Below are 23,291 nucleotides of genomic sequence, written 5' to 3'. Positions count from 1 at the left end.
AGTAATTAGACAGTACCTGCAAAAATAGCTTGACTGACTAAAATTTTCAGTGAATCCACCTATGCAGTGGGATCCCAAATTGTCTCCGGCAATGCAGTAAAGTGTGCCTTTTATAATAGATTGATCTGACAAAGCAATTCCATTTTCCTCAAGGTCTTTCAGGTCTGTTACTAGCTCTGAGAAAACACTTTCATGGCCAAAGTCTTTAAAGTCTTTTTCTCTGCACAACATAACCAGCTGCATATGTTCTGTGTTTGACCTGAGATGAACTGGCAAATTGACAAGAGAAAGGTATACAGCCAAAATTTTGTGTTTTTTTCGTGCAGACCCTAATGGGTTGACCACCTCAAAAGCATCCTGATAGAGCAGTAGCTGGAGGTTTGGGATGTCTTGAGAGAAATTCCTGCACTTCAGTATTTGGCCATCTGAGCAATCACAAAGTACATCAGCAGAGTTTTTTTTCAGGCAGGTGCATTGAAATGCACTTCCTTCCAAAATCTGAATTCAGCAGACACTTCAATGTGTCTTTCACAGGTACATAGTATGCAAATTGCTCTGTCCGATTCTCATCTCTACCTAGAAGTATTCTTTTTGGTTCAACTTATTGAAACACTTTTTTAAAGGTCTGACTCCTTGAATACTCTGTTCGCATTGGTCCTTTATGACACACAGAAAACAAGTCTGATTCCTTCACAGTAGCAAAGATTTGAGAAATAGTCTCATTAGGTAATGACAAATTCTGCAAAAGTGAATGTAGCTTACTAAAAGTATATGTCTGTCCCAATTCATGAATATTTTGCATTTCATCTACAATATTTTGTATTGTAGAAGCTGGAAGAAGAAACTGTCCTTGTAATTTCATATAAAACAGGCTCACATTTCTTAAATACAAATCATCAAAATTTTGAAATGAGCCCATTTCACTTACTTCACACTCACCTGTATTTGAATCCAGGTCATCAGGACACTGCTCTGATGTAACTGACAGTATCTCTGATGCAGAAGGCCGATGTGAATCAGTAATGCTGTTAACTGAACAGTTCCTGTGCTTCCTAGACATATGAGAGGTAAAAGAGGACATGACGTGAAAAACACTTTTGCACCCTCTTACTGGACAGTAAATTGCACGACCTTCCTTAATATGGTTCTTTAAGTGAGCAACACGACTAGCCACATCCTGACACTGATAACTACATAGTGAAACACTACAAATTAAATCCGTATCAACCACTGCATGTGCAGTCACAGCAGCAGTAGAGCTGTTATGGCGCCGATAAAAATGGCTCTTAAATGCTCCGTATTTCGAAAATGACTGTTTGCAATCACCTGCGACACATTTGAAAATGGCGCGAGGTTCGTTGCGATGCAGTCTGCAGTGCAGAACATATTCCCTCAGACTCTGCACTGTTAAACTACAAAAACAGCAAGTGTACATTTTAATGTATTCAAATCTCACTCGTCGTGAACTTAAGTGATAATCGAGGCGATATGTCGTTTAAGCAAGTTCGCTTCGCCATAGTTGGAACGGCACAATCATTTTAAATCAAAGCAATCAGAGCAAATGCGTTATTTTCTAATGACTTGAATGAATGGCTGTATATTAAAAAAGATAAAACTTTACCATCAATACAGCCAACAGGTTCACGTCATGTGAGTCATGACGTTAAAGATAAGAAAATAACGCTTTTTACCTCACAAAAGCTGTATTCAAATGACTAAACCAATCATTGAAATTACAGAATGAGTTGTGCTTACCTGACAGACTTCATGAGGAAAATTATGTCAGAAGGTTGTCGCGGTTTGCACGTTGTTCCCTATTTCTGTTTCAGAGAAAAACCGCCAGTTGAAAATCTCAAAATGCGCGTACCCGATGCAACGTCTTGAGTGCTGATTGGACAAGTCAAACGACATTGGCCAATAACTTTAAAACACAAAATGCTTATTAAATACATGATTTCTTTATATTATGCAGCGTAATTGCACGTATTGTACATCTATTGAGCCACTGAAAAATCGAAACAATTTAAGACTGAGCTTCCAAAAATAAATAAATAAATAAATAAATAAATATATATATATATATATATATATATATATATATATTGTGTGTGTGTGTGTATGGGAGACAGAGACAGAGAGAGAGAGAGAGAGTTCATTAACACTCCACTCTGAATCTAGGCGTCATTGCCAAATGGTCATGTAATGTCATGTTTCTAATATTTTATTTTCATAGAGGTACACAAATTGTTGTATTGTTGTAAAAACTTCTCTGGCAGCATGCATCTGAGGCAGTAATTAGGTAAATAGCTTATTTATTTTTGTGTACTTTACTTTTGTTTTAAGGGACTGAGGTTTTACAAATAAATAATGCAAAATATATCATATTTTATTGTGTTTACATTTATAGTATTTAACTGTTAATTCCACGGTACTTTCATATTTTATAGTTTACAGTTTTTTTACCGTTGCTGCTTTACAATCATTTACCTTTAAATCTACCGACATTTTACAGTATACTGTTTTATTGTACTTTACTGTTGTTTTAATTGTTTTTTTAATGCAGTTTTTGCAAAGTAAGAGTGTAAAATTAACAACACTTTCTTGTAGTTACATTAACAGTATTTAACTGTTAATTCAATGGTAATTTCACATTTCATAATTTACTGTTTTTTACCGTTGCTATTTTACAGTCTTTCACCGTTAAAACTACAGACATTTTTTACAGTGTAGGCTACATCTGAGCCAGTGGCGGCTACTGGTCTGTCAAATAACCTTAACTTAGTTTATTATATGTAAGTGTGATCTCGTGAAATAGCCTATAAATGTAATTTTGTGATAAGATATCATAATCATAATTATGTTATTGTGAATTTGTGACTGTGGTGTCTTGCTCGCTTTACCCGCCGCGAACAACCGTGAATTAACCCTTTCATGCGTACGATCACACCGGTGTGATCATTCTTGGCTGGTCCCTGGACCGTACGATCACACCGGTGTGATTCGAACGTTCCAGACTCTGCACTGTTAAACTACAAAAACAGCAAGTGTACATTTTAATGTATTCAAATCTCACTCGTCGTGAACTTAAGTGATAATCGAGGCGATATGTCGTTTAAGCAAGTTCGCTTCGCCATAGTTGGAACGGCACAATCATTTTAAATCAAAGCAATCAGAGCAAATGCGTTATTTTCTAATGACTTGAATGAATGGCTGTATATTAAAAAAGATAAAACTTTACCATCAATACAGCCAACAGGTTCACGTCATGTGAGTCATGACGTTAAAGATAAGAAAATAACGCTTTTTACCTCACAAAAGCTGTATTCAAATGACTAAACCAATCATTGAAATTACAGAATGAGTTGTGCTTACCTGACAGACTTCATGAGGAAAATTATGTCAGAAGGTTGTCGCGGTTTGCACGTTGTTCCCTATTTCTGTTTCAGAGAAAAACCGCCAGTTGAAAATCTCAAAATGCGCGTACCCGATGCAACGTCTTGAGTGCTGATTGGACAAGTCAAACGACATTGGCCAATAACTTTAAAACACAAAATGCTTATTAAATACATGATTTCTTTATATTATGCAGCGTAATTGCACGTATTGTACATCTATTGAGCCACTGAAAAATCGAAACAATTTAAGACTGAGCTTCCAAAAATAAATAAATAAATAAATAAATAAATATATATATATATATATATATATATATATATATATATATATATATTGTGTGTGTGTGTGTATGGGAGACAGAGACAGAGAGAGAGAGAGAGAGTTCATTAACACTCCACTCTGAATCTAGGCGTCATTGCCAAATGGTCATGTAATGTCATGTTTCTAATATTTTATTTTCATAGAGGTACACAAATTGTTGTATTGTTGTAAAAACTTCTCTGGCAGCATGCATCTGAGGCAGTAATTAGGTAAATAGCTTATTTATTTTTGTGTACTTTACTTTTGTTTTAAGGGACTGAGGTTTTACAAATAAATAATGCAAAATATATCATATTTTATTGTGTTTACATTTATAGTATTTAACTGTTAATTCCACGGTACTTTCATATTTTATAGTTTACAGTTTTTTTACCGTTGCTGCTTTACAATCATTTACCTTTAAATCTACCGACATTTTACAGTATACTGTTTTATTGTACTTTACTGTTGTTTTAATTGTTTTTTTAATGCAGTTTTTGCAAAGTAAGAGTGTAAAATTAACAACACTTTCTTGTAGTTACATTAACAGTATTTAACTGTTAATTCAATGGTAATTTCACATTTCATAATTTACTGTTTTTTACCGTTGCTATTTTACAGTCTTTCACCGTTAAAACTACAGACATTTTTTACAGTGTAGGCTACATCTGAGCCAGTGGCGGCTACTGGTCTGTCAAATAGGGGAAGCTCATTTTCGGCCTACATCGTAAAATTGTCTATTTATTTATTCACAAGAATGTGCCTTATTGTCATAAGTAAGTCACAATGCAAACAATCGTAAAAAAAAAAAGCTTTAGTTTTATTATGCAAAATATGATGTATTTTTTCTTTTAGTCAGATGCTACTATATAGTATAAATATTTTGCAATTTAAATAAGGTTATTATGGAGATTTATTTATTTATTTATTTCTAAAGTATTTTAATAGAAATATAAGGTTTCATTATGTTATGTTAAAATTTTTCAAGATTACTATCTATATATATATATATATATATATATGTATATATATATATATTTATATTAATTTATAGTCATCCTCCATGTTAATATTTAATGTAGTAATCTATATATATATATTGATTACTACATTAAATATTAACATGAATGAATGAATGAACGATCTAAAAAAAATATTAAACTCTGTAAAAGTGAAACAAGGAATGTGGTGTATAATTGTGTGAAATGTATGATGAAAATCAAGCAATTTCGCCAAGCAAATATAAAGAAATAGGTTGCAGCAGTTTTATTTCGACTGAACTTGAGAAATCCACGATGGGACTGAGCGCGAATAGCTTCAGCGATTCCTTATAGTACAAAATCGCTGTCAGTCAAAAGGAGATGCAATCTTTCGACAGACCCTCCAATCATCACGCAGAAGCTCGGAGTCCAGGCCAGCCCACTCCTCATTTGCTCCTCATTCACCCCCAGAGACGCTGAGCGTCCGTGGGCGGGACATAATCGCAGCGTTTATCCAATGACCGTCTAGTTTCAAAGCACTGAAAAAAAACGTTCAAAGCAGCCCCATTGAAGTCAATGGACGCTGGGCTTCAACGGGGAAATGCACTGTGACGCTACGGGAATGTATGAGAAGAAAATCAAGTCAGCCGACCTGCTATATCTAACTGATTCTGAACGAACTCGTCTTTGAGATGAACGTTTTCTAACGCATTTTTAGTCAATGAAATGTTAATACAATAGTACATAATTTGACCATTAATTTTGTGACATTATAGGGGAAGCTGAGCTTCCCTTGCAGTCTTAAAGAAATCGCCACTGATCTGAGCATTAATTTGATTACCACCCGTTTAAAATGTAACTAATGAGATACAGTTACTCATATTTTGTATTTTAAATACGTATCAAAGTTACATGTATTCCGGCTGGGAGATGATTCGGGTGGGAAGCGTTCGATCTGTTCGTTCGCGCTGGTTTTTGCTTTCACTTTCAGCGGGCGGGCGGCAATCAAAGAAATTGCCGCATTATGCAGCGGAGGGAGAGCCTTAAAGCTCTTTAACGCTAATGGTCAATAAGAGATGACGGATACAGCACTTTACTGCAGAGCGGCCGGGTAAATTTGTCTCTCAACCTCCAGTGAAAAAGGGCCAGCGGTTCACATTCATGTCACATTTATGATTTAACCCTTTCACACGTGAGTTTAAAATATTCTGAGCCCCCAGAGTGAGTTTTTTTTTAGGCGACCGTTATTTAGAACGTAAAGCCTTATTGTTTCCATGGCGACGCGTCGTGTTTGTCACCTGACACAACGCAGCCACAATAGCGCTGTATGACACATGTATCACTTTTATATAGTTTTTCCCTTTTTATTATTAATATTCACAAACGTGCCGACTGTATTATGAAATATCTGATATTCCGATTCTGAAATATGTGCAAGTAAATGTATTTGGAGGTTTAAACACTTGTATAATGAGCTAATTAGTTGATCCATGCCGAGTGATGGGCGCCGCCATGTTAGTTCGCGCTGAATCCGAGCTGTAGGATTTACAAAACGCAAATTCATTCTCTCCTCCCGAAAAACATTAAAGTAAGTCTCTGGTGAGCTTGGAGAAGAGCAGAGTAAACTTTATTGTTACCTACACAATGTGTATATGATATCAATAAAACATGTCATCAGATAACATTTGTAAGGATCATTATTGCCGCTGCCATAGACATTGGCGTGTATTTTGCTAAATATAAAGGCATCGTTTTACTAGGATGTATGTGTATGTAAATGTCTGGAACCTAAAATAAGCATTATATGGCTGAAAACACGGAATAGTTGCGATAATATGACAAGCGCTCAGCGCGTCCGATCTGGCTCAGCGCCAGCCAAAGCGCCAAAGCAGATTTGAATTCAGCGGTTGATCACGTGACGCGCTGAACGTTCGAATCACACCGGTGTGATCGTACGGTCCAGGGACCAGCCAAGAATGATCACACCGGTGTGATCGTACGCATGAAAGGGTTAATTCACGGTTGTTCGCGGCGGGTAAAGCGAGCAAGACACCACAGTCACAAATTCACAATAACATAATTATGATTATGATATCTTATCACAAAATTACATTTATAGGCTATTTCACGAGATCACACTTACATATAATAAACTAAGTTAAGGTTATGCGTGTATTTGACAATTTAAGCGAACTAAGCTGCTACAGAGAGATGGATCTGTGATCGCATATTTTCTGCACGCTTCGGTTGTGTGTCAATAAACACGTTTATAATCTTACACGTCTTGCACTTTCACATATATGCACCAGTATCGCGGACACTGAGCAAAAGTACGTCCAAACGACGTCATTTCAACGTCTTTGTCGGACGTTGAAATGACCTCCCCTGAAGAGCCAGAATGAAAGTTTTTACAACGTCTTTTCATGACGTCTTCTGGACGTCCAATATTGACGTTCACAGGACGTCTCTAGAAGGTTAAAATTTAGTTCAGATCTGGTCATTGTGGACGTATTTTCAACGTCTTATAAGGTCAACTGCAGTCTCATTTAGATGTCATTTATACTGTTTCTGGACATAATATATACACTCTTAGGCTGCATTCAAGTAAAAATCATGTTTATTTTATTATAATTTTTATTTGTACTTGTAAACAAACTTACAGACACAGTGTACAAAAACCATGAAAACATTTATTTAAAATTTAATTAAAAATAAATATTAATTGTAATGAATGAGTAAAAGTACGTCCAAACGACGTCATTTCAACGTCTTTGTGGGACGTTGAAATGACGTCCCCTGAAAAGCCAGAATGAAAGTTTTTACAACGTCTTTTTATGACGTCTTCTGGACGTCCAATATTGACGTTCACAGGACGTCTCTAGAAGGTTAAAATTCAGTGGATAACAACAGTAACAAATAACATACAAAACATACATTATGTTCACCTTTTGGAGCTGAACTTGGGAGGAAAAAACGTCTAATTCTGACACAAGAGAAGGTTAAAACCTTCTGTACATACTATATACAATACATCTTTTCAACCACATTATAATCATTATTTCTGTGTAACAGACATTTAAGTAACAGAAGTACTGGGATTAAAGTTTATAGTTAGGGTATAAACACTTATTTTCTACAGTAGCGATCAAAACGAAACTATCTTGTATGTATAGTAACGCTAATCTTCTTCCGCCAGGAGGTGGCGACAACTGCCCGTTTAAAACATGTAATTGAATCATTCTTTCAGGAGATTTCAATAGTCAAACAAGTCTTAATGAAGTGAGACACTGACTCCTTTCAATGAATGTTTTTTTTTTTGTTTGTTTGTTTGTTTGTTTAAATGAATATGTTTTTAAAAGACTTAAGCAATGAACAGTTTGTCAAACCCACTAGTAAATTATGTTATTTAGTTTAGTTTTCTAATCTTTTTTCTCCAGAATCGTGATCTCCAAATTATTAAAAACTGGGATTTGCAATTCATCCAGAATCGTGAAGCTCTTGTCTAAATGTTGTTTATTACTGCATATAATTCCATTACAATGGAAGTTTAATTTCATAAAGTTCAAAACGCACCTAATTTTTTTTTTTTTTTGCATTTTGTCTTTTTCAGTTGAATAAAAGACTATTTTCCCTATATATTTAATCATTGAGGATTTCTTAAGAAAAGTTTAAAATTCTCGTCTCGTCTCATGTCATCTCGTGGGATAAGTGTCTCATCACACCCCTAATATATATATATCTGTTCTGAATGCCAATTAATTTAAATGATTTAGAAAAGTAAATTACATGTTTACATTGTTTATAATGTTTGTTAAGTTTATTAACATTTGTTTTATTTATCAGTATTTACATTATTTCTGAAAGTAACAGTAAAATGTGCCTTATACACCAATGCAACATATGCGTTTTTTTTTTTCCTGACCTGGTGTAACTGTCTGGAAAATATGGTAAATTAGGCCTATATTGTGCTGTATTATTAAACAGTTCATATAAAATAGGGAACATTTGCACCAATAAAACAATCATATTATGTTCATTATACTCCCATCCACAATAACTTTAGCCTTAAACACTGTTATATTTATGAGGGGGTCCTTGGAAAATCTTCTTCCCTGCAAGAGGTCCCTGGCTCCAAAAACCCATGTGCTAGTGCACAGGCCTCCATATACAGCAGAGAGTCTGGTGTGGCAGGTAGAACTTCTGTCCAGGTTGACAAAACATCTCATCTTGTCTTCATGAACTGCCCTGAAAACAAAATAAATGAAATATAAACGATTATTATAACTACAAATACGGCATCACAATGCTCATTATGACCTCTTTCGTAAACATATGATCAGAAAATACTGCCAGACTGATATTTAGTCTTTAGTGAATTTAGTGAAAGTCTATTTTACTACAAGAACACATACTTAACACAAGATAAAGTTTTGAAAATCTTACATTATTGTGAAGTTACGTGTTTTAGTGACTAATTTAGACAATTAAAAGTGATCAACATAAATTTACCTCAGACTGTAACTTCACTGACCACTTTACGCGCAAATTAACCAACAGGGAGATATAAATATTACAAAAAGTTGAATCTGAAATCGTCATAACACAGAACAAAATACATCTAAATTGAAATTTAACATTAGATTGACAAAACGACGAATAAAGGTACATTTATATCGCTTACCTTCGGCTTAGCACCCGTCCGTCTCTCAGATGACCGTTAGAGACCGTTACTGTTTAAATTTCCAAATAGCTGCATTGCGTTGTGAAGGCTGTTTGTTGGTCAGGTTGGGTCCCATCCTCTGTAGGTTTAATAAAGTGTCTTTAACGTAGAATTAAATAAATTACACGACGGATCTATCGTGGTGGTTATATCTTCAGTCTTTGGTAATACACAATATCAATATCTTCCGTCTTCGCGGCTGCTTGCGCCATCACGTTTACGTCACTACGTTAATGCCCCTCACGCGAGCGCACGTTTAAATAGAGATCTATTTATTAAATTAAATTTAAATTAATTTATTAAATACATAAGTATTATTAAAATATACAATAAACAATAATATTGTGTTAATATTCTGTATTATTATTAAATATTTAAATATATTTATCTATTATATTTAAATCTCTTTACATCTATTTAACTTAAACTTTAACTTAATCACACATAGATGTAAGCGGCTGTTTGTCAATGTCCCAGTGAAAAATACTACACATAAAAAAATAAATAATATTAATAATATTAATAAAATAATTAAATGGCCGCATTATGTTACTATCATGATGTTTTTATACAAATATTACACTGTTTTAACACGTAAATGTTTTATAAAAATGATATTTAATTTTTTTTTTTTTTTTAAGTCAGAACTTTGTCATGTTTAATTGTATAAAAAAGTTCTCAAGTCGATTTCCTGAACCTGTTCTGCACGTTCTACAGACGTCCAGGAAAACCCCTTCATATACGTTCAAATTTTGAACTGCATATCTACGTCCAAGGGACGTCGTAGTCCGACGTCCAGATACCGTACTGGATTTGCACGTCGTGTAGAAGTACAAATGTGGTCCTGGACCGACCGACGCAATATAGACATGATCTGCACGTCGGGTGGACGTCTCATGTTTGTTGGGGAGAGGGCTCCGAGCTCAATAATCCTTCCTGCTCAATAAGTCCCTCTGACCGGGAAGAAGCACGGGGAGCAGCACTGGAGGAGTGCTCCGGGTCCGGGCTAAAATGCCGAGTTCGGACCCGGAGCGCTCCCCGCGTGCTGCTCCCCGTGCTGGAACGGGTTGAAGGTGAGGAGTCGGAGTGGTGGAGGGATGCTGAAAGACTAGAGATAATAAAGATAAGACTGCAAAGCAGCTTTACAAAAAAAAAATAAAGTTTATACAGTATATTTAATCAGGCATGAAAATGGGTCAGGGGTGAAAAAGGTGAGAAGGGTGCTCGAGGGGTGATGTGGCCTCTGATGAGGCCGGGAGGTGGGGGGACTCCCACAGAATAAATATTACGGCCTCATTAGGGGACATGCTGTAACTTAACTTATTTATTCTTCCATCATGATTGACAGCCAAGTTTTTTTTTTTTTTTTTTTTTTTTTTTGGGCAAAGAAATCAACCTAATAAGTGTTTTCTATACCATTATCGAAAAATATACCATCAACCACAAATGCTATGCTATTGCAGACAGAGCATGCCAGAAAAAAACAAAAAAAACATGTTTGATAAAAGTTTCCCTTTGCCAGTTTTACAATAGCCGAATAAGTTGAATGGAATAATAAGCCAAGCACAGGTTCTGAAAAAAACACTGTATTGACATTTGTCTAAAGACATATGAAATAGAGCTGCATCGTTCTGCCCTAACACACTCATACTGCAAAAATAATGTTTGTATTAGTGTTAACGATACTTTAGCATTAAATGTAACTTGTCTCTTAAGGGTACGTTCCCATGATGCGTCTAAAAACGCGTGGAAAACGCGAGGCGCGTCGCTTCCTCCACCAATTTCAAAGCGCTTGGGCGCTTGCGCTTCTGTAGCGTCTGCCGTTACTAGGCAACCATGAAGGCACTGTCAGTTACAAAAACATTTCTGCTTTGGATTTTAAACTGCGCGGCTCCATTGAAAATAAATAGCTTGCGCGCGCAAAACGCGCTGCATGTGAACGACTAGCGACTGTGACCGACTAAGCCTTTGGTGACACATACACACCACGAAATTAAATTGTGGATCTCTCCCCCGTCCTCTTCTCCCACGCGGATTGTCCCACAGGAAGAAATGGCGCCCTGAATGTCAGTGGATGGCGCGCACGGTCTACGAACGCGGGACGCTCAGCTTTCACGCTTTGAAATGGCTCAAATCCACTTTATATTAAGTTTTAATTAATCAATAAATACCATCCAAGACCCCTCCCCCCACCCCCTCAAAAAGAATTTCTCATCGGATCTACACGATTCACGTGGGTCACCTGTTTTGGCTTCAAAACGGCGAATTTCGCCGAAAGGTGGGGGATTTTCATGCCTGTTAATAGTAGCTTATCAGTGGTGCCTATATGGCAAGTTGATGTACATGTGGCAGAAATGTACGGTAAAACTAATTAATGACGTAATCAAACAGACAATGAACACTATTAACCGTAATGATTATATTATAACAGATATCAAACTTATATCAAATACTCATCTATTAATTAAAATTACAAATGCACAACTATAATAACTTGAGATGTAATCTTTAACTTATTAGTTTTTGCTTATTTTATAAATGCCTAATAAATAAGGAAATGTTGCTAAATATATTTAACCAGTTTGATCTTACCTGAACTTGACGCCATTTCAACGCCAACACTTTGAAATTAATAAGAAGAAAAATGCTGAAAGATGAGAACTGTCCTGCGCCACACCCGCTGAGGACGAAAAAAAGGAGAATGAAAATGAATGAAACCTTTTGCGTTCAGTTTTTCTTTTCTTTCTTTCTTTCTTTCTTTCTTTCTTTCCTTCTTTTTTTAACCTGACATTAAATAGGGAATATTTCTTCTTTAATTCTTCTGGTGAATCCAATAAGCAGATACACACATGCAGCAGCAGCTCCTGACGAATTTGGGTACAGCAGATTGTGAATCGAAGGCTTTTATACTGCAGAAATCACGTTGAGGCGGTGGGTGCGGGTGGGTGAGTGAGTGAGAAATTGAGCAGTTTTTTAGCTTTCACTTTCGCTTTCGATTTCGAATTCGATCACTTTCAACAGGGAGAAGAACGGAGACACAATCTTGATACAGTTTAGACAGCCTAACATGCATATGTATTTTCATATATTATGAATAGAAAAAATATTTATGCTAATTTTACAACGAATAAAGTAGGAAATGTGGTAGCCTTATGTTAATGTGTGATTTTAACTGTACCTTTTCTTTGTTAATTTTAGATTGTTAAAAAAAAATTATGATGTGAATTAGTCTACTGGTGTTTGATCATGCACAATAACAAAGAATTTATTTACACCATGTCCGAATAACAGCACATGATCTGTGTTAAAGAAAAACTTAATTTTTTGAGTGTTAGTGAGCAGAAAATAACTGAATGTGTGAATATACAGTATATTTTAGCATAATGTTCAGATTACAGTGATCATTTTGTGAACAAATCAATGAAAACAACATCCAAAGTAAATAAGAACTTCCTTTATAACTCTCTCCAAACTGTTAGCTGTGATTTAATATCATTATGATCAGTATAAGACTGAGTCTCAACATCAGAAACATTTAACCCAACAGCAATGGAAAATGACTACAAGACAAATTTCCTTTGAAATCACACAATCAGAAGACTAAAAACAAAAATGGCAAAGAAACTAATAAGTAATGTAATAAATGATTACATGGTTGAAATGTATAATAGTAGATTAAATGAAATAATTAAATGATTATAAATGAATAATAAGAAGAAGAAGAAGAAGAAGAAGAAGAAAAACCCATAAAGAACCTGAAATCAACAACATGTTTGGCTGTTCTCTTACAGTTATACACAAACAGACTGGTATTAAGAATCTTAATATCCTGCATCAGCAGCTCAGGTTTCATTTACTAGAAAGAGAGATTTTTCAGTTCATGAACAGTTTTTTTTTTACTGCTGAATAAAGGGACTGATTGGTTCTGAATTTAGGATGCTGTTAACAAGGGTCTTCACTACAGTATATCTTACAGCACCACAGGCCTCATTTATAATTTGATCTTGGAGTGTGCATTGTGAAATATTAGATTAAACATAAAATGAGTCAGGCATTTTCAGTTTCTTGTTCAGTTCGTTCTTGCATTCTTTCAGTTTTGTTTCTTTATGTCTGTTCTGTCTTTTTGTCTTTTAAGGTCTGCTATAATTTATGTTTCATCATGTTTTAAAACTATGTATGATCAGGTCTATTCAAATCTGCATCTGCTCCTTTAGTGTCACACGCACCGGATCACGTGAGGTCACGAGGTCCCGGAAGTAATCTCCGCGGGTATATAAACAGGAAGTAAGGTTCAGCTGGCACTGGACATTGAGTTCATGTGGAACTTCTTTGTAGGTCGCCTCTCTCAAATCCAGCCAACTCACGTGAGTACCGCTCTACGGAGCTATTTGTATACCTATCTGTGTGCGTGTGAGAACGCGGGTTTCCTGGTGGAAATCTCTACTCTTTTGCCGGAGCGTTCTCAGATAAAATAGCGTGGTTAACCTACTCACTCGTGTGTATCTGCGTTTGAGTTCTCCGTCACGCTACACAGGGACCTATCCTCGATCGATCACTTCTTGTCTGGCCTCCGTGACAGAATGTCTGGTCCCGAGATGGTCCCGGCGGATTTGGAACCGCGCTGCGCACCGAGACCGCGGGTCTTCGGGCGGAGTGCGAGATCCTCCGTTCGGATCTCACCACCCTGCAGGCGGACCATGACGACCTGGCCGCTGCTCAGGCTCCTCCCGCCGAACCAATCCGCCAACCCCCCCCTGCCATTCATCCCAAAATATCGCTTCCGGACAAGTGGGATGGGTCCGGAACTAAATGCGATGTTTTTCTGACTAATCTCAATCTGGTTTTTGAGTTCCAGCCATCACGCTACCCCACCGACCGCAGCAGGATCGCTCTTCTCACCTCACTTCTGACGGGGCAGACAGCCGAGTGGGCTACGGCGGTTCTGAAGGCCGACGGGGACATTGCTCACTCCTACCCTGCATTCACCACCGAACTCAGAACCGTCTTTCAACATCCTGAGAGCGAGGTGGAGGTCGACTCGCGTCTTTACCACCTCAAGCAAGGGAGTCGCAGCGTCAGCCGATACACAACTGAATTTCGCACTCTTGCTGTCACGGAGGCTTGACGAGAAATGAAAGGTTCGAGATGTGTCCCCTTGTAGCGTGACGGAAAACTCAAATGCGGAAACACACGAGTGAGCAGGTAAATCACGCAGTTGGTCTGAGAACGCTCCGATAAGGAGTAGAGATTTCCACCAAGAAATCTGCGTTCTCACACGCACACAGACAGGCAAATAAGCGCTCCGAAGAGCAGAGAGTTTACTCACGTGAGTGACGAAGTTGAAGGGACCTGACGATGAAGCGAGCATGAGCTCAATGTCTGGTGCCAAACAACACCTGCTTCCTGCTTAAATACCTGCGTGAAGTTACTTCCGGGTCCTCGTGACTTCACGTGATCCGGTGCGTGTGACAGTACCCCCCCCCCTCCAGGACCGGCGCCTGACGGTCCCGGGGCGGAGGATACCCGACGACGGTAGTCCTGGATGAGGGCTGGATCCAGGATGAACCGCCCGGGGACCCAAGAACGCTCCTCCGGACCGTAGCCCTCCCAATCAACGAGATATTGGGTGCCACAGCCCCGGGTTCGCGAGTCAAGGATCCGCCCGGACGGTGTACGCAGGACCACCGTCAATGATCCGGACCGGGGGGAGGTGCAGTGACCTGGGGAGACAGAGGGGAGAAGAAGACAGGTTTAAGTTGTGATTGATGAAATACAGGATGGATCCGGAGAGAGGCAGGCAGCTGGAGCCGGAAGGTGACAGGGTTTAGTCGGTGCGTGATCTTGTAGGGTCCGATGAATCGTGGAGTGAGTTTTTTGGTCTCTGTCTTTAGGTTGATGTTGCGGGTGGAGAGGTAGACCCTGTCACCTACATGGAACAATCGTCCCGGAGGGTGCCGGCGGCGGTGTTGAATGGTGTACCGACGATTGGCCTTCTGGATGGCAGTCCAAGCGTGGTTCCAGAGCCGCCGGCACCGGCGGACCAACTGTTGGGCGGACGGGACATCAACCTCCGGTTCTTGATGTTCGAACACCGGGGGTTGGTACCCGTAGCATACCTCGAAAGGGCTTAGATTGGTGGCCGAGGAGGTGTGCAGGTTGTTAGATAGTTCAGCCCAGACGAGGTAGCGCGCCCAGGAGCGCTGATGTTCACTCGCAAAACATCGAAGGAAGCGCTCCAGTTGTTGGTTGGCCTGCTCCGTCTGGCCGTTCGTCTGAGGATGGTGACCGGACGATAGGCTGGAGGTGGTACCGACCAGACGGCAGAAGGCCTGCCAGAACTTGGCCGTGAACTGGGGCCCTCTGTCCGAGACGATGTCCTTGGGGAACCCATGCAAGCGGACTACGTGTTCGAGTATGAGTTCCGCGGTGGTCTTGGCCGAGGGGAGTCCGGTGAGAGCCACCAGGTGCACAGCCTTAGAGAAACGATCCACAATGGTCAGGATGGTGTTCTTGCCCTGCGAGTCAGGGAGTCCAGTGACGAAATCGACCGAGATGTAACTCCAGGGGCGCTTGGGGATGGGGAGGGGCTGCAGCTCGCCGGTGGAAGGTGAGTTGATGGTCTTGGAGCGAGCGCAGATGTTACATGCCTGGACGTACTCCTGTACGTCTCTCCTCAACGTCTTCCACCAAAACGCCCTGCCGATAAACGAGATCGTCCTCTGGACCCCTGGTGACCTGCCAAGGTGGAATCGTGCCCCCACTGGAGAACCTCTCTGCGGAGATGGTCGGGCACAAAGAGGCGCCCAGCGGGGGTTTCGGGTGGAGGAGGGGCCTGGCTGTGACTCTGGCGGACTCTCTCTTCTAACCCCCACTGGAGAGGAGCCAGGATGATGTGTGGAGGCAGGACAGGCGCGGGATCCGAGGAGGTGGTGTCTCTTTGGTGTTGGCGTGAGATGGCGTCTGCTTTCGTATTCTTCGAGCCGGGCCGGTATGAGAGCTGGAAATTGAAGTGCTCGAAGAATAGAGCCCACCGCGCCTGCCTGGGGTTAAGCTGTTTGGTCTGGCGGATGACGGTGAGGTTCTGGTGGTCGGTCCAGACGGTGAATGGGTCGCTGCCGCCCTGGAGCCAGTGACGCCACTCTTCTAGAGCCCACTTGATGGCCAACAGTTCACGGTCCCCTACCCCGTAACGCTGCTGTGTGGGATTGAACTTCCTCGAGAAAAAACTACAGGGATGTAGTTTCTCGTCTGGACCGCGTTGCGAAAGGACCGCTCCTACGCCCACATCGGTCAGGATGAATGAGAACCGGAGCGGTGGTGAACAGGTGACATAGCTTCTTGAAGGCTTGAACGGCTTCAGGTGTGAGTTGGAAGTCTCCACGTGATGGTTTGGTGAGAGCAGTCAGAGGTGCCGCAGTTGCGCTGAAGCCCTGGATGAATCGCCTGTAGAAATTGGCGAACCCCAGAAAACGTTGGAGCTGTTTGAGCGACGTAGGTAGGGGCCACGAGCGCACAGCCTCCAGCTTCTGGGGATCCATGGCCACACCCTGAGATGATATCACGAAGCCGAGGAATGTGGTGGTGTGCTGGTGAAAGGCACATTTCTCCAACTTGCAGTACAACTGGTGGGCCAGCAACCTTCTGAGTACTGCTCGGACATGCTGGGTGTGTTCCTCGAGCGTCTTGGAATATACGAGGATGTCGTCCAGGTAAGCGTAGCACCACCGACCCAGTATGTCCCGGAGAACGTCACTGATGAATTGTTGAAAGACGGACGGACTGTTGCACAGACCAAACGGCATAACCAGGGTCTCGTAGTGACCAGTGGGGGTTATGAAGGCCGTCTTCCACTCATCACCCTCCCTGATGCGGACCAAGTTGTATGCGCTCCGTAGGTCCAGCTTCGTGAAGAAGCGGGCACCAGAGAGGGCGTCCAGGGCGGTGTTAGTGAGAGGTAGTGGGTGACGGTTCTTGATGGTAATTTGATTAAGCCCCGATAGTCAACGCATGGCCGAAGACCCCGTCCTTCTTCTTCACGAAGAAGAAGCCCGCGGCCGCCGGTGAGCTGGAAGGACGGATAGTGCCGGCCCTGAGTCCTTCCGCCACGTACTCCTCCATCGCCTGGTGTTCGGCGGCCGACAGGGAGTACAGATGACCGCGGGGAGGCACCGCGCCCGGCACGAGGTCAATAGCAAGGTCGTAGGGGCGGTGAGGTGGTAGGCGAGCAGCGCGACCCTTACTAAAGACCTCGGCCAAGTCGCGGTACGGAGCGGGAATCTCCTCCAGCTTGACATCGGGAACCCCGGACTCCCCGGAACACGTCCCAGCCTCCGCCCGAAGACAGAGCTCCTGACAGGTCGCCCCCCAGTGGACGATGCGGTTGGTGGTCCAGGAGATGAAGGGATCGTGCTTGATGAGCCAGGGGTGCCCCAGGATGATCGGCGGTGACGTGATGGAGGTGATGTAGAGGTGAATTTTCTCTGAGTGATTGTCGATTTGAAGGTGAAGCTCTTTAGTGCGTTGGGTGACGGGACTGAAGTTGAGGGGGCGACCGTCAATGGCTGTGATATTAAGAGGCTGGGATAACACCTCAGTCTCAATCCCTAACTGGGCGGCATAAGCCTGATCGATAAAGTTCCCAGCCGCACCTGAATCAACAAATGCGGTGGTCACGATCCGTTGGTGGCCCATGAGGATTGATACCTGAAGGAGCAGCCGGGAAATGGCGGGACAGGATTTGATGGCAGCGGCACCAGATGAAGACCTCCCCCTCTTCACCTGGTCTGGCCGTTTCCCGGACGCAGAGGGCAGATAGCGCGGTGGTGGTCTGGGGAGGCGCAATAGGCACAGAGACCTTCGCGGTAGCGTCGAGCCCTTTCTGCTGCCGTCAGGGAGGTGCGCCCTATCTGCATGGGTTCCCCGGCTCCGGATGAGTGGGCCTCTGGAGCAGCCGGTGGAGGTGCAGATGGCGCAGCGACAGCGTGGGTGACGGGTGGATCCAGATGACGGTGACGGAGGGTGGAGCCTGTGGAGACATGGAAAGAGCGTTTAGTGTGATTCATTCGCTGATCCACCCGGAGGGCGAGCTGGATCATGCCCTCCAGGGTGGCCGGCAACTCACGCACAGCCAGTTCGTCTTTCAGACGATTAGATAAACCCTCGTAGAAGGCTGTGCGGAGTGCCGCGTCACTCCATTTGGTTTGGACGGCGAGCGTACGGAAGTCCATGGTGTATTTGCTGACGCTGCGCTCGCCCTGCCTTAGATGGTACAAACGAGAGTCCACCTCCACCTCGCTCTCAGGATGTTGGAAGGCGGCCTTGAGCTGGGTGGTGAACTCGGGATACGAGTGAGCCGCGATCCCGTCAGCTTTCAAGACCGCCGCAGCCCACTCTGCTGCCTGCCCGGTGAGGAGAGAGACGAGGAGAGCAATCCGGCTGCGATCTGATGGATAACGTGCTGGCTGGAACTCAAACAGAAGGGAGAGGTTAGTTAAAAGTACATCGCACCGGGTTCCGGATCCATCCCATTTCTCCGGCAGTGCGATCTTGGGTTGATGGGCGGGGCGGCCTGGATCTGCGGGGGCGATCTGCGCAGCAGCCAGGTCATCATAGTCCGCCTGCAGGGCGGTGAGGTCGGACTGGAGCGTCTCGCACTGCTGCCGAAAACCCGCGGTCTCGACGCGCAGCGCGTTGACTTCCGCCCGCAGCCCCACCAGCTCCTGCCGCAGACTGAGGATTTCCCCCGACTGCTGCTGAATCACACCCCACAATTGTTCCAGCTCCGCCGGGACCATTTCGGGACCAGACATTCTGTCACGGAGGCTTGACGAGAAATGAAAGGTTCGAGATGTGTCCCCTTGTAGCGTGACGGAAAACTCAAACGCGGAAACACACGAGTGAGCAGGTAAATCACGCAGTTGGTCTGAGAACGCTCCGATAAGGAGTAGAGATTTCCACCAAGAAATCTGCGTTCTCACACACACACAGACAGGCAAATAAGCGCTCCGAAGAGCAGAGAGTTTACTCACGTGAGTGACGAAGTTGAAGGGACCTGACGATGAAGCGAGCATGAGCTCAATGTCTGGTGCCAAACAACACCTGCTTCCTGCTTAAATACCTGCGTGAAGTTACTTCTGGGTCCTCGTGACCTCACGTGATCCGGTGCGTGTGACACTTGCCGTACAAACCACATGGTCAAACTCCGCTCTCCGCACAGCCTATTACGAAGGACTTTCCACCCGTCTCAAAGACGAATTGGCTGTGCGGGAGCTCCCTGACACCCTGGAGGGCATGATACAGCTGGCCCTCCGGGTAGATCAGCGGATGAATCACACCACTAAAACTGTTTTCCGTTCTCTTGCAGGATCAACCAGTTATCAAAGGGCTCCAGAACCATCTACCTACAATGCTCTCGCTGCGTCTCCACCACCTCCACCGATCGCCTCAGAAACCCACTCGACCGGAGCCACCGGGGAACCCATGCAAATAGGGCGCACCTCCCTGTCAGCAGCAGAGAGGGCCAGACGCTACCGCGAGGGCCTTTGTGCCTATTGCGCCTCCCCGGACCACCATCGAGCTATCTGTCCTCTTCGGCCGAGAAACGGTCAGACCAGGTGAAGAGGGGGAGGTCTTCATCTGGTCCCACTACTGCGAAAACCTACCCTGAGTCCGTCACTTCCCGGTTGCTGTTGCAGGTATCAATCCTCATGGGCCACCAACGGATCGAGACCACCGCATTCGTTGATTCAGGTGTGGCTGGGAACTTCATCGATCAGGCTTATGCTGCCCACTGGGGATTGTAATTGAGGCGTTATCCCAACCTTTGAAAGTCACTGCCATTGACGGTCGCCCCCTAAGTCTAAGTCCCATCACTCATCGCACCCAAGAGCTCACCCTCATCATCGATAATCACTCAGAGACAATCCAATTCTATATCACTAAAATTGTCACGGAGTCAGACGAGAAATGAATGATCGAAATATGTCCCTGTGTTTCTTCGCGGCCTGGCGAAACGTACCAATTTGAAAAACTAATGGATTGTGTAGTTGAGTTAAAAAATTGGATGACAAGTAATTTCTTACTGCTAAATTCTGAAAAAACAGAGGTGTTAGTTATTGGGCCTAAAACCTCAGCGTGTAATAACCTAAAACACTGTCTAATACTTGATGGCTGTTCTGTCAATTCTTCGTCATCAGTTAGGAACCTAGGTGTGCTATTTGATGGTAATCTTTCCTTTGAAAACCACATCTCTAGTATTTGCAAAACTGCATTTTTCCATCTCAAAAATATATCTAAACTACGACCTATGCTATCAATGTCAAATGCTGAAACATTAATTCATGCGTTTATGACCTCACGGTTAGATTATTGTAATGCTTTATTGGGTGGTTGTTCTGCTCGCTTAATAAACAAACTCCAGCTGGTCCAAAATGCAGCAGCTAGAGTTCTTACTAGAACCAAAAAGTATGATCATATTAGCCCGGTTCTGTCTACACTGCACTGGCTCCCTATTAAACATCGTATAGATTTTAAAATCTTGCTAATTACTTATAAAGCCCTGAATGGTTTAGCTCCCCAGTACCTGAGTGAGCTCTTATCGCATTATAGTCCCTCACGTCCGCTGCGTTCTCAAAACTCTGGCAATTTGATAATACCGAGAATATCAAAATCAACCGCGGGCGGCAGATCTTTTTCTTATTTAGCACCCAAACTCTGGAACAATCTACCCTACAATGTTCGGGACGCAGACACACTCTGTCAGTTTAAATCTAGATTAAAGACCCATCTCTTTAACCTTGCTTACACATAACAAATCCACATTCTTATAATTCAAATCCGTTAAAGGATTGTTAGGCTGCACTAATTAGGTCAACCGGAACCGGGAACACTTCCCATAACACCCGATGTACTCGGTGCATCGTCAGAAGAATGGCATCTACGCTAATATTAGTCTGTTTCTCTCTTATTCCGAGGTCACATTAACCACCAGATCCAGTCCGTATCCAGATCAGATGGTCACTGCAGTCCCCCGGATCCAGTCCGAACCCAGCCCAGACGGTGGATCAGCACCTAGAGACGACCTCTACAGCCCTGAATGTCAGCGGAGTCCACATCAACTAGATGAGCCCCAGAGACGGATCCACATTAAAGACCACATCACCTAGACGGCTGTCGGCACAAGACCACGGGAACTTTGGCCAGAGGAGAACTGGCCCCCCCGACTGAGCCTGGTTTCTCCCAAGGTTTTTTTCTCCATTTGTCACCGATGGAGTTTTGGTTCCTTGCCGCTGTCGCCTCTGGCTTGCTTAGTTGGGGACACTTTCTCTTAACACAATATTGCATTTTATTTTATTGTTTTTGATTAACTACCTTTACCTATAATGTGAGTGTTTAATGTTGCCTTTGGTTTGCCTTGATGTACTGTTTCCTATTTAATACTGTACAGCCGCCTTGTCACAATTCTGTATTGTTAAAGGCGGTATATAAATAAAGGTGACTTGACTTGACTTGACTTGACTGTGTAGCGCAGCGGAAAACTCAAACGCGGATACACACGAGTGAGTAGGTAAACCACGCAGTTTGATCTGAGAACGCTCCAAAACGGAGTTGAGATTTCCACCAAGAAATCCGCGTTCTCACACGCACACAAACAGGTAAATAAAGCGCTCCGAGGAGCAGAGAGTTTACTCACGTGAGTTGGAGAAGAGATGGGACCTGATGATGAGCCTCGCATGAGCTCAATGTCTGGTGCTGGATCGTCACCTACTTCCTGCTTAAATACCTGCGTGAAGTTACTTCCAGGTCCTCGTGACCTCACGTGATTCGGTGCGTGTGACAGTACCCCCCCCCCTCCAGGACCGGCACCAGACGGTCCCGGGATGGAGGATACCCGACGACGGTAGTACTGGATGAGAGCTGGATCCAAGATGAACCGCCCGGGAACCCAAGACCGCTCCTCCGGACCGTAACCCTCCCAGTCGACGAGATACTGGGTGCCACGGCCCCGAGGACGCGAATCAAGGATTCGCCGGACGGTATACGCAGGACCACCGTCAATGATCCGGGGCGGAGGTGGAGCAGGAACCTGGGGAGACAGAGGAGAGAAGAAGACATGTTTGAGTTGTGACTGGTGGAAAACAGGATGGATCCGGAGAGATGTGGGCAGCTGGAGACTGAAGGTGACAGGGTTTAACCGATGAGTGATCTTGAAGGGTCCGATGAAGCGAGCAGTGAGTTTTTTTGAGTCTGTCTTAAGGTTGATGTTGCGGGTGGATAAATAAACCCTGTCACCAACATGCCGGCGGCGATGTTGAGTGGTGTAGCGGGTATTGGCCTTTCGGATGGCGGTGCGTGCATGGTTCCAGAGCCGCCGGCACCGACGGACCAACTCTTGGGCGGATGGGACCTCAACCTCCGGCTCTTGATGTTCGAACACCGGAGGTTGATACCCGTAGCATACCTCGAATGGGCTCAGGTTAGTGGCAGAGGATGTGTGGATGTTGTTCGAGAGTTCAGCCCAGACGAGGTAGCGTGCCCAGGAACGCTGATGCTCGCCGGCAAAGCATCGGAGGAAGCGTTCCAGCTGTTGGTTGGCCCGCTCCGTCTGACCGTTAGTCTGTGGGTGAAATCCGGACGACAGACTAGAGGTGGTCCCGATCAGATGGCAGAAGGCCTGCCAGAACTTGGCCGTGAACTGGGGCCCTCTGTCCAAGACGATGTCCTTGGGGAACCCATGCAGGCGGACTACGTGTTCGAGTATGAGCTCCGCAGTGGTTTTGGCAGAGGGGAGTCCGGTGAGAGCCACCAGATGCACAGCTTTGGAGAAACGGTCCACAATGGTCAGGATGGTGTTCTTCCCTAGGGATTCGGGGAGTCCAGTGACGAAGTCGATGGAG

Source organism: Labeo rohita, unplaced genomic scaffold, assembly GCF_022985175.1.
Source record: "Labeo rohita strain BAU-BD-2019 unplaced genomic scaffold, IGBB_LRoh.1.0 scaffold_154, whole genome shotgun sequence".
NCBI lineage: Eukaryota > Metazoa > Chordata > Actinopteri > Cypriniformes > Cyprinidae > Labeo > Labeo rohita.
This window is presented reverse-complemented; position numbering follows the sequence as displayed.